Below are 13,919 nucleotides of genomic sequence, written 5' to 3'. Positions count from 1 at the left end.
GTGGGTATACAACTTTTGCATTCCTCATGAACACAAACTTCACCAGCTTGAGGGTGTGAACATGTAATGAAATTCCTTCTTGGAACACCTTCATGTGTCCCCTTGGCTTTGGATAATTCACCATCATGTTTTCCATAACCAAGACCCAAATACCTAGCCCTTTCCTCAACAACAATTGGCTCAACTATGCCTTGTGCATGTGTGCCTAACCCTTTACCTTCATAACCCATTTTCATCAATAATTTGGACCCTATTCCTCTATTGTGTCTTTCAAACGCACCAAAACATTCATTTTGAGAGGAAATTGAAGATAAACTTGATGTATATCTCATGTTCATGCACATACTTGGCTAGGGTTTCTTTGGAATCATAGAGTAAAATATCTATCTCATGCATCTTTTCAAGAAGCTCTTGCTTCTCTTCCTTCATAGCCATAAACGTATCTTGAAGTATATTGTTCTCCTTCCTATCTTAAATCACCTCTTGCACCATATCTCTCATGATGAAAAACTCCTGCAACATCTCTTCATCAAAGAATCTTACTAAGGAAGAGAGATTAGAAACATCACTTGTTGAAGTTGCCATCACAAGTGTAATGAATTAAAGAGATTCAAAACACTTCACAAAGCTTCATAAACTTATTTACTATTATTTTAGAACCAAACTATCAATATTAAGCTTCTCCTTGCTTCAGCTTGTACACACAAACTTGCACACAGTGAAATGATCCTTGCACAATTTCAAAACCAATAGCTAATTCTCTAGCTAAGCTTGGCAAACCATCTTAGGGTTCAAATGAGCTAACAAGCACTCTGATACCAACCTGATCTGAAATCTTGGGCAAACTTGTTAATGCTATGCAAGCTCCCTCATCAGTTAAAACACATGTTTAGGATCGTCTCATTTACCCAGTTATGCAAGAGGCTTATGTGTCAAGTTATATGTCTTTTATGTATCATGTGTGAGAAAATTATGAGTTAATTAGCTGATTAAATGAAATGAACAAAAAATGAAATGCATAGAAATATACACAGAAAAATCATAAGGCAAATCTGATCAAGGAGTTCACCCTACAGTACTGGGCTACATTTCCTAGTACCTCCTTCAACGGCTAGGCCCTCTTGGAATTATTTGGTCAAATGTATGATTACAATCTTTTGATAAACTCTAATGGCTTTGAAAAATGTACCATTGGATTCAGAGGACCCAAAAACTCAAAAAATCACTGTTAAATCTCTGAAAACTGACTCTGGTTGATCTGGGCATGACCTCCTTCCCTGATGGCCCATGAACTTCTATGTGGAAACATCACCTGTAGAAGTATTCTATTTCCTATGAAACCTATTCCATTGTCTTCATAAGGTCTAAAGAATCCAAAATTAACTATTCATTTTCTAAATTGGTCAAAATACCATCAAGTTATGGTCTTTTTAATTTTTCCCTAGGAATCTCCTCCAAATTTGGAAAATCGCAATTAATCCCACTAAATTTGGGGGTCGTTCTAGATTTGGTGGAATCCACCAAAATCTCCACCAAATGTAAAGCATGTTTAATTATTACTTAAATGCATTGTTGACCTTTGACCAGTGGGAGGGACACGTGGCGACCTCGGGCTTCCACGTGGCATTCTCTCATTGGCCCAAAATTAACCAATGAAGTTGCGTCAAACCACCAATTTGAAAACCAATCACCTAGTGACACTTGGTAATACCTCATTGGGCATTAACTATGTTTACTTTCCCATGTAACCTTCCCAATCACCTGCCACGTTAGCAGTACAGGCTGCTCACTGGGAAATACCTGCAATTTTTTTGTTATTGTTTGGTGAAATGATCAGCGGGCTCTAACTTCCTCATATGAAATACGTTTTGAGTGAAACGAGTTGCGTTGTGATTGTATCACCAAGATGGACGCGATCATTTAGGAATTGATTAATTTTGAGCACTTTTATTTTTGAGCTAATTTTTGCCCCTAATCCAGATTCCGATCAATACTTGAATTTTCTTGGAGGTATTCTCTTGACCTTAATACATAATCATACAAGGTGAAACATGCCCTTAAGGTCTTCAACCTTTTTCTTTTGACTATTTGACTCACCTATAACACTTTAACTAGTGCTAGACCTATTTCAATGAGAAAGAAACTCATTGACATATATTATAAAAATAATATTTCTTTTCTTGAATAAGTACAAATATCAAAAGTACATTTATGAAGACCAAACCTAATTAAATTCCTTCAACGCTCCCTCTTAACTAGGTAGGTATTCATACAACATTACAAGGTGTTTGGCTATTATCAATCTTGAAGAATTCACATAAGAGAAACCAAATTTTCAATCCATGTGTTATAGCATCATATCCATCAACATTGTCATAGTGCAAGGCCTTGAATAACAACTCCATCTCTTCATGGACTATTCTTATCTTGGGTTCCTAACCCTCAAAGAATATCAGTCCTCTTGCCTACTCTTGTCTTGGATGCCCTACATGTCCTCAAAGAGTATCAGATGCCAAATGATTACCTAATCCTCACATTCTTTCTTCCCAAGTTAAGACAAGAATGTTGTGTTTATCTTGTGCCTATATTTCCATTCATGGCCTTCATCTAGACTTATGGTTGTTAGTCTTGGTCTAGTGCATGACCCATGAGATGGAAAAACATAAACGTCTCTCCTTTGTAATTAGGGGTGATCCAAAACTCCCTCTTGATTAGGGACTTGTTAGAGCTCCCTCTTAACTATGGACTCTTTCATTCATCAACAACTTCTTCTTTGTGGCTACTTTAGCTGCTTGATCTCCTTTCTTGCTTGTTTCATGAAGACTTTGTTCGAACTTCTTCTAGGTAGGGCACCATCCATCGATCACTTTCCTTCCTGGTTTGTCATGTCATTGCTTCCTTCGTGGAACGTGTCTTTATTTTCATACATCAGGTTTTCTTGTCATTGCTACTCCTTTGTCATCTGACCATGCTTCAGAATACTCTTCTCATGGATGCTTCATTGTACTTACTTGTTTACATGCTTCAACCTAGTAGCCCATCGTGACTTTCATCCTGATATTTCTTTCGACATTGCTTTTTCTTCTGCTGGATGACTTCTTCATCATGACATATTTGTAGAGTAGAATCATTTATCTGCATCTTTTATATCTCCAAGGCCTTCGTAGTTGTCAAAGGTCCTTCTCTTCTTTGTCAGAGTTGTCTTGCCTTATTTCAGGAGATATCTTCAAAGTATCTTGTCAGATACTGATTCTCGGTGATCATGGTGTTCTTCACATGCTTGATCTCTTTCTTCATTTTCTTGTTCTTAGATAGATGGTTAATCTGATTGTTGGCTAAAATTTTTAATGCTATGCAAGACCCCTCATCAGTATTAAATAAATGTGTTTAGGATCATCTCATATTAACCAAAATGTGAGGAAATGTGTGTCAATTGTTGAGTATCTTTTATGAGAAATTTATGGGGTTAATTAGTTGTTTCAAACACATATACAACAATTAAAATTCATATAAATAAAAGATAGCAAATCATAACAAAATTTTGATAAAGGAGTTCACCCCTCCTGGGCTACATCTCCATGGACCTGCTTCAATGGATAGGCCCTCTTTGGATTAATGGTCAATTATTTGATTACATGCATCTACGGTGCTCCAATTGATTTGTAACCTACTCCATTGGATTCAAAAGACCCAAAAACCTTAAAAATGACTATCCAAGCTCTGAAATTGGACTTCAGTTGATTTAGGCTTGACCTCCTCTCCTGGTGGCCCTAGGTTTCCTTTAACTTCAACGTAGAAACATCGCATACAGAAGTGCATTTCTGCCTCTACAACCTATACCATTGTATTCAGAGCCTCCAAATCATCTAGGAATGATTATTTCTAAGCCAAGATTGGTCAAATGATGAGGAAGTTATGGTCTCTTCAGTTTTCCCTAAGAAAACTCCACCAAATTTGGAGAAACTCTAGCTAACCCCGCCAAATTTGGAGCAATGTCGAAATTGTCAAACCTACCAAATTGTCGCCAACCTAATCCACCATTAATTAAACGTTAAGTATGGGTTAACTAACTTTAAACTCCATGTAATTCATGGATTTAGTAATAAGAACTAGCCTCCGGTTATGGTGTTGGTCACATGTGGAGAGGGTTGGCCCACGAGGCTGGCCTTCTCTTTCCCCAACCACCAAATTTTAACTCTTTAAATAAAAGGTACACTCTTTATATGTTAATACACATGGTGGTGGCATAGCAGTAAGGCATGGCGCTTGTGTGGGTGAGGCCGTAGGTTTGACTTCGGCCTCCCCACTATAATTTTACATGACCTTTTAGAGGGCACATGGCGGCCTCCAGGCTTGCCATGTGTTAGCCTCTCATTGGTACACCTACGACCAATAAAAAAAAACCAACGCACCAAACTATCAACCAATCATAAAGTGCCACTTGGCGTGAGCTCATTCACCATTGACCAAACTTTGACCTGCATAGTCACTTGCCATGTCAGTAGAACATACCGCTCACTGTGCAGTGACTGTAATTTTTTTTGCACAATTCTTTTGTTTGTAAAAGTGGATAGAAGTCTCTATATTTCTCATACGAGCTCCATTTTGAGTGAAACAAGTTGCGTTGGGATTGTATCACCGAGATGGACATGTTCATTTAGGTTTTGATCGATTCTGAGCACTTTTATTTTTGAGCAAATTTTTGCCCCTAATCTAGATTCTAATCACTCCTTCCCACTGACAAGATTTTGGACCTACAAAAGCTGGTAATCAGATGAGATCTGAATACTCTTCTCCTTCCCAAGTTCTATCAATTTATTCTACTTGGAAAATCTTCCATGATAACCACTTGGGTTCACTGACATGCCTTGCCTTACAAATGGCTTGGCACTTCAACCAATGTTCTCCTTTTGTTGTTGACCTAATCCAACACTTGTTGGTTGCTTGTTGATTAAACACTCTATTTTACCAAAGCAATCCCTCGGTGCTTGGAAAGCTGATTGATGGCCTTCCCACTGAGAATCATGTTCCTCCTTTGCAACAAATGCATTCGATGCAAGCTTCTCTTTGGAAACTGTGTTTCCAAGTTAAGCCCATTTGAGTGAACTACAACAATGAGTTCCAATATCAGTAATTAAAAGAAGAGAAATGACCATTCTTATACCTCCACGGTTCCAAATTCCACATCTGGAATAATGCACTCGCTATCTCTTTCGCTTCTTGGCGTCAACACATCAAATGGTCTACAATGGCTGTAATTGTTTTTGGCATTTTTATCCACTTTCGCTTCTTGATTCCATCATCTTCGAGTGTTAACATGTTGCTCAAGTCATGATTTGATAATTAAGGCTAATCATGAGCCTCTTTCTCAAGCGTGGACCTTCCAAAATCCTGTGACATCTTGTCACAAGAAACACCATTAACCTTGAAAAACACTCATGCAAGAATATAACTTGACGAACCTCTTCCTTTTGCTTCTTCAAAGCAACAAATGTCACATTATGTGAACATCGCCATGTACTCTTACATCTTGGTGTATAAACCATTGAATAAACATAAGTCAACAAAACATGCTTTTTCAAACAACTGACTTTCAAATCAAGCAAAAGCATGTACAACAACTTGATGATTTACAACAAGAATTCCACATTATCATGAGACAATTTGTCACATCTCCCTTTCATCTTTGGAGACAAAATCAACTCTTCCAAGTCGATATAACATACATGTAACAATCAATTTGCCACACAAAATGACACTCATGCATGTGCAAATGATCAACATTCTCAAGTTAACAACATACATGTTAACAAAGCAATCAACCAACACAATTCAATCACTGATGCATGTTCAAGCACAATGAAACTATTAAAAATTTCATTGTTCACACACACAAACCCTCATGCATGTATAAAAATTCTCAACTCTCTCATAAGTACAATCACAAGTACAAGAATCCCATTGGTATTTAGGATTACTTAAAGAACTGAAATGACCAAATTTGCTGCAATAAAGTGAGTCAACATACTCCACTCTCGAGAACCTTCTGGGCGTAAACATGCAAGTTCAAGAATGCGACATGCATGCAAATTTGTAGTTGCAAATTTCCATCTTTGCTGAGTCAACATAACTCTACTTTTCCAACATCTTGCTTCATGAAATATGCAACATAATTTCAGGAGAAAATAAATGCATCCAAATAACAAGGAAATGCATTAATAAGGAAAGATTTGCATCAATTATAAAAAGAAATGCAAGGCCTTAATTGGTTAATAAATCTAACGATCTCTTTCCAAAACATTTCAGTGGTGCTTCTTTCAGCTACACTTCATCATGTGTATCTGTTGGGTGTGGAGATTGATTATCTTTTGTATTCAAAGGTATCTTCACATTGGACCCCAGTTCGAAATGGGGCGACAATGCTACCCTTAAAATATTCGTTGTAGGAGGGGTCCAAGGGGGGCGGCTGCGACCTTTGGGGAGCCCCCCCACCCCCCCCCGGGGGGCAACGCCCCCGAAGCTAACAATAGATGTAAAATTGCCTTGTAAAAGTATAGTAGTTTCTAGTCAATCTGGGCCGTTCATTAGGCGGAGATCTGACGGTAGAAGTTATGTTTAATTTAGGGTTTTTTGCCCTAGAAGGCAAACCCTCACTATATATGAGGGAATTGTATTGCGTCTATGTAGATTTGTATCCTGAGTGAGAAAGAGAGAGGAGTTTGAGAGCGAAGAGGGTGTTACAATGGATCTGTTGTAGGTTGTATCTCTTCAGTTTGCTAGAAAATATAAGAGGAAGGATTGGTTGTTTCTCCGTGGACGTAGCCCAAATTGGGTGAACCACGTATATCTGTGTCTCTCTTGTTTTATGTGCTTTTTGTGTTTATATTTTTTGCAATATTTTATGTGTTCCATTGCTCCGTAATGTATAATTTTCTAACAACTGGTATCAGAGCCGAAGGTCTATTTGGCTAATAAACTCGCAGGAAAGAAGGGTTCCTTGTTCGAGTGGGAGCAATGGCGGAATATGGTAAGTTTAGGGTCGAGAAATTTAATGGCCAAAACATCTCACTGTGGAAGATGCAAATGGAATATTATTTGTATCAGAAAGATCTGTACCTACCGTTGGGCGGAAAAACAAAGATGCCAATGGGTATGACAGATGAAGAATGGAACCTTCTTGATAGAAAGGAACTCGAAACAGTACGGTTGTGCCTCACAGCATCGGTCGCCTTCAACATTTTGAAGGAAACAATGACAGAGGGTTTGATTAAGGCATCGGTGAAACTATATGGAAAACCCTCAGCCTCAAACAAGGTATTTCTTATGAAACGGTTATTTAATATGAAGATGTCAGAAGGTGGATCTGTTGCAGACCATTTAAATTATTTTAATACTGTTACAAGTCAGTTAAGTTCTGTAGGGGTAAACTTTGATGATGAAGTTAGAGCTCTGTTATTCTTGTGCTCATTTCCACAAAGTTGGAATGGTTTAGTAATGGCCATTAGTAACTCTATTTCTGGATCTAGTACTTTAAAGTTTGATGATGTTGTCGGTGCTATCCTTAGTGAGGAAATGCGACGAAAAAGCTCTGGTGAGACATCGGGTAATGCTTTAAGTGCAAAGTTTAGGGGAAGAAAAATGGAAAGAGGAAAGAGCTCAGGATATCACAGTAAATCAAGGAAAGGTAGATCCAAGTCCAGATTGAGGATAGTGTGCTGGAAATGTGGAAAGAAAGGACACCTAAAGAAAGACTGTAGATCTCGGAAGGGGAAAGAAGGAGATGCACATCAAGAAAACAATCATGAAGAAAATGTGACAGGTGAGGTGTTACAAGATGCTTTGATTCTTTCTTTCGAAAATATTACTGATTCCTGGGTGGTAGATTCAAGGGCCTCATTCCATGCCACACCTGATAAGAAATACTTTCATGGCTATGTTCAAGGAGATTTTGGACAAGTCTATTTGGGTGATGATAAACCCTGTAAAATTGTTGGAATGGGTAAGGTTCTTGTAAAACAGCAGAATGGAAACCAATGGTTACTAAAGGAGGTAAGGCATGTTCCAGATCTGAAGAAAAATCTGATTTCAACAGGGTAGCTAGACGGTGAAGGTTGTGTGACAACTTTCACAGGTAAAGCTTGGAAGGTCGCCAAAGGAGCCCTGGTAATAGCAAAAGGCGAAAAGTTTGGTACATTGTATTTATGCAATGGTATTTCTAACTCTGTTAATTCTTTAACTTCCAAAGGAGCAGATGCAGCATTATGGCATCATAGGTTCGGACAGATGAGTGAGAAGGGGATGAAGATCCTTCACTCAAGGAATTTGTTGCCGGGTTTGAAGAATGTTGATTTGGACTTCCGTGAGAATTGCATTTATGGAAAACAAAAGAGAGTCAGATTTCTCAGAGTTGGGAAAGAAAAGAAGAGAGAAAAATTATAGCTTGTGCATACAGATGTATGGGGACTTGCTCAGGTATCATCTCTAAGTGGCTCTCGTTATTATGTTACTTTTATTGATGATACAACCAGAAAAACTTGGATTTATTATATTAAGAATAAATCTTATGTATTTGATACTTTCAAGAAATGGAAAGCTTTGGTTGAGATTGAGACAGAAAAGAAATTGAAGTTTCTCAGATCAAACAATGGAGGTTAATATTGCAGCAACGAGTTTGATAGGTACTGTTCAGAGCATGGAATTCGTAGAGAGAAGACAGTTCCGAGAACACCACAAGAAAATGGTATGTCAGAAAGGATGAACAGAACAATCATGGAGCGTGCAAGGTGCATGAGATTGCATGCAGGATTGCCTTTACAATTTTGGGTAGATGTTGTAGATACTGTTGTTTATCTAATAAACAGAGGGCCTTCAAGTTCCTTGGATGGTGGTGTTCTAGAGGAAGCATGGATAGGTAAAAAGGTAAACTACTCTTTTTAAAGCCTTTTGGTTGTGAGACCTTTGTCCATATTAATTAAAAAAATAGCGCAAAGCCTGAGGAAAAATCAAAGAAATGTACCTTTATTGGATATGGTGTTAATGATTTTGGTTATCACTTATATGATTATGAAAATCACAAAAGCATTACGAGCATAGATGTAATATTCAATGAAAAGGTATTGTATAAGAATCAGTTGCAGGAAAAGAAACAGGAAAAAGAAAACAAGGAATACACAGTGCTTGATGAGATCATTGAAAAAGTAAAGGCGCCTAAAAATAATAATAATCAACAACCACAACAACAACAACCACCACAATAGCAACAAGCACCCCAAACACCTAAAAGTGGTGTTAGAAAATCTACCAGGATAAGTAGACCTCCTGAACGATACTCTCCTTCATTATATTATTTATTATTGACTGATTCTGGTGAACCCGAATGTTACAGGTTGAAAGCAGGAAGAAGTAGGAGCTAGCCATGGAAGAAGAGATGGGCTCCTTAATGCATAACCAGACTTGGGACTTAGTCAGGTTGCCTGTAGGTAAAACTACATTGCAGAATAAATGGGTTTATAGGCTGAAGGAAGAAGATGGAGGAAAACAAAGGTACAAAGCTAGACTTGTGGCGAAGGGGTTTGCACAGAAGAAAGGTATTGATTTTGATGAAATATTTTCTCCTGTTGTTAAAATGACTTCAATCAGAACTATTCTAAGTTTAGTAGCAGGTGAAGATTTGCATCTTGAGCAATTAGATGTAAATACAACCTTTTTCCATGGGGATTTGGAGGAAGAAATATATATGCAGCAGCCAAAAGGATATGAGGTAAAACGGAAGGAGAAACCAGTGTGCAGGTTGAAGAAGAGCTTGTATGGCTTAAAATAGGCTCCAAGGCAGTGGTATCTAAAATTTGACAAGTTTATGTCTGAACAAGGTTATACTAGATGTCACTTTAATCATTGTGTTTATCTGAAAAAGAAAAATGATAGCAGTTATATTATATTGTTATTATATGTATATGACATGCTTTTTGCAGGGTCTAACATGCAGGAAATAAATGTGCTCAAAAGAAAATTGGCAAATTCATTTGCAATGAAGGATTTGGGAGTTGCAAAACAAATCCTTGGAATGAAAATAACTAGAGACAGGAAAAATCGCAAACTAACATTGTCTCAGAATGAGTACATACAAAAGGTGTTGAAAAGATTTAATATGCACAATGCAAAACCAGTTAGTACACCTTTTGCTAGCCATTTTAAACTTAGTAAGGAAATGTGCCCAAAGACCCAAGAAGACATGGATTATATGTCTAAAGTTCCATTTGCATCAACAGTTGGAAGCTTAATGTATGCGATGGTCTGTACAAGGCCTGATATTGCACATGTAGTGGGAGTTGTAAGCAAGTACATGAACAATCCAAGAAAGGAACATTGCATGGCAGTGAAATGGATTCTCAGATATTTGAAAGGTACCACAAATCAAGCATTATGCTTTGGTGGTTCAAACATTTCTCTATAGGGATATGTTGATGTAGATATGGCAGGTGACAGAGATAACAGGAGGAGCACTATAGGATATGTATTTAATGTAGGTGGAACAACTGTTAGTTGGGTTTCAAAAATCCAAAGTGTTGTTGCACTTTCAACAATAGAAGCAGAGTATGTTGCTGCTATAGAGGCTAGTAAAGAAATGATTTCGTTACAAAGGTTTACAGGTGAATTGGGTAAGGAGCATGATATGGGCACGTTATACAGTGATAGCCAAAGTGCCATTAATCTTGCAAAGAACTCAGCATTTCATTCTAGGACTAAACACATACAGCTCAAGTACCATTTCATACGATCAGTGTTGGAAGATGGAGAGTTGAAGCTGGAAAATATACACACTAGCCAGAATCCTGCAGATATGCTAACAAAAGTTGTAACCAGGGAGAAATTGAGAATATGCTCAGTTTCAAGTGGTCTTCAAGTATGATGAAGAAGATGACAAACAGCCAGGTCCAAAGAGGAGTCATTGTCCAGCAAATGAAGCAGCGGTGGACTTGCTATAATCAATCTCCAAGTGGGAGATTGTTGGGTGTGGAGCCTGATTATCTTTTGTATTCAAAGGTATCGCCACATTGGACCCCAGTTCGAAATGGGGCAACAAAGCCACCCTTAAAATATTTGTTGCAGCAGGGGTCCAGGGGGGGCGGCTGTGACCTTTGGGGAGCCCCCCTTGGCGGGGGGTTTCAGGGGCAGCGCCCCTGAAGCTAAGAATAGATGTAAAATTGCCTTATAAAAGTATAATAATTTCTAGTCAATCTGGGCCATTCATTAGGCAGAGATCTGATGGTAGAAGTTATGTTTAATTTAGGGTTTTTTTTCCCTAGAAGGCAACCCCTCACTATATATGAGGGAATTGTATTGCGTTTATGTAGATCTGTATCCTGAGTGAGAAAGAGAGAGGAGATTGAGAGCGAAGAGGGTGTTACAGTGGATCTGATGTAGGTTGTATCTCTTCAGTTTGCTGGATAATATAAAAGGAAGGGCTGGTTGTATCTCCGCGAATGTAGCCCAAACTGGGTGAACCACGTATATCTGTGTCTCTCTTGTTTTATGCGCTTTTTGTGTTTATATTTTCTGCAATATTTTATGTGTTCCATTGCTCCGTAATATATAATTTTCTAACAACATCATCCTGACCTACATCAATTATGGAAACCTCTTTTCCATTCTTTCCAAAATCTCTCTCCAGCTTCTTCAAATGTCATGGATGACTTGCTGGATGCAAAGTCCAACACTTGTCTACAAGATGACCCTGCTTATGGAAATGAGTGAAAAATAATTGCATCTTATTTTCAACATGGTTTCCATTATCCAATGGACCTTTGACTTTCTATCTCTTTAGTTTTGAAAGTTTCCTATGTATGGTTATCCTCTTCCAACACCTTGAAATAGTATGGTTATTCAAACCACAAAAGGAACATGTAAATTTTCTCCAAATCTTATGTGAAGATTTACCATGTTTATCATAATCAAAAGAAACTTGATTAAAGGCAGATTTATATCTTGCACATTCACCTTTGTCGCCTTCTTGAGGAGGTGAATTTGATGAGGTAGTCACTTGTTGAGCCTCAAACCTGCACTTCTTTACACATCCTCTCAGCCTCCTTTTCCTATTCATTTCCTTCTTTTGCCACTCATTCCCCCATCAAATTGCTCAAATAATTGTATTTTAGGACTTTTTACATGGTTTGTTAATTATGCTAATGACTGTGTTGTTGGTTTAGAATTTTGGTTCAAGTGCTGCACTTTCCGCAGCTCACACAGGGTTTCCGCAGCTGATCCCGGTTTCCGCAGCCAACCCCGGATTCCGCAGTTGTTTTATTAAACGGAATGTTCCAGGTGTCCTCCGGGCAGAAGAGCCACATGGGCAAGTTCGTGGAACCAAGGACATGGTGTGTGTCCTTCCAGCTCAGCCAAACCAGTCATAAAAACCCATGGTCAACGAGGGGGCAACTACGGTCAAATAGAGGTCATTGGCGGTGGCACGGCTCTACGTCATGGAAAATTTTAGGGGCTAATGTTCGCCCAGTGGGCCAATTTTCCATGATTTTTCCACAAAAAAGATTCGCCAATTTCCAATTTTTATAAAAGACGATTCGCCCAAATTTTAGAATATAAAATTATTTTACCTTAAAAATCGCCAACATTATATAGAGACTATATATAAAATAATTATAAATTTGATTAATTTTACAAATATATCAATAAACATTTATAATTTGCATATTAGGGATTAGTGAGATTCGCCAATGTTTTAAACTTCAAGAAAATTTTCCATCCTTAAAATTTTCCTTGCTCTGCGTGTTCAATTTTAGAGAACGTGAAGAATAGCTGGCCTCTTCCTCAGCCACGCAGATGATGGGAAACACAAATCCAACAGAAGATTTAATGCCCACCATGACCGTTGCCTAAATCCGAGGACTGTGCTAGATTACATGTTTTTACACAGCTGATAGAATAGCGTACTTTGTGTTAAGTTAGTTTTGTTTTCTCTGCTATAAATAAAGCGTCTCTGAACGTTGATTAGTTAGCTACTGATATGTAATTTTTGAACCCCACTGTACTTTCTATTTTGCTACATAATATATGAGAAGACCGTTCTGTTTCTAAGTGTGTAACTGATCTTTTAAGCTGGCTGAACTAGGCAGACGACCCTGTTTACTTAAGGCCTGTACAGTGCTTTTCATTTCTTGCATTTCTTCTTATCAGTTTATGTATAATAGTTGTACAGAATGCTTTTGATTGCTATGTTTTTATCATGTACAATAGCTGTATATAACTTTGAATTATGCTGATTACATTTTTGCACTTTTGTTCATGACTGATCAGTGTGCTTTTGCAGATTTCTTAGGTGCCCGGGACAGTTTTCTTTCTTCGCTTTTTACAACTAGTGGCATTTGTGATCGTCTTATCTAGACTGCTGATCTTTACTTTTGATTTTCATTAGTATCATTGCTTTAGTTTGCACTTTACTTTCTGCTCATAGCTTATCAAGTTGTTCATCTTTTAATGGCTCTTTTTATCATAATCAACTAACTTTTAGTGGAGCCAGAACATCACTTAGTGCAGCTTGGTTTATTTTGTCTTAAGACTCACATTGCTAACTTGCTCATAACTCTTTCTTATATGATCAATCCAGCTGAAGGCAGAAAGGTTAAGGGAAAATTAAGTAGTGTGATTTGTCATTTAGATTGTACATTGCTTAAGATTTAATTGAAGAGTTAAAGTAGTTGTTCTTGTTTTTAATTGAGTTCATGTAGATATCATTTTCAATCTCATTTTTTAATCAGCAGTAGAGGTACTGGGCCAATGCCATTGGTCTTTTATTTGATGCCTTCATTTTTCCTTTAAGAGTTAATTTCATTTTAGTTGTTGTTCAAAGCTTTCTTGTAGATTACTTTTAAGTTTTAAGAAATCATCTAGAACTCATCACAATC

This window comes from Pinus tabuliformis, chromosome 9 (genome assembly GCF_031772625.1).
Source record: "Pinus tabuliformis cultivar Carrire ecotype Pingquan chromosome 9, CPIR1, whole genome shotgun sequence".
Lineage (NCBI taxonomy): Eukaryota > Viridiplantae > Streptophyta > Pinopsida > Pinales > Pinaceae > Pinus > Pinus tabuliformis.
The sequence above is the reverse complement of the archived record's forward strand: the minus strand, read 5'-3'. Positions refer to the sequence as shown.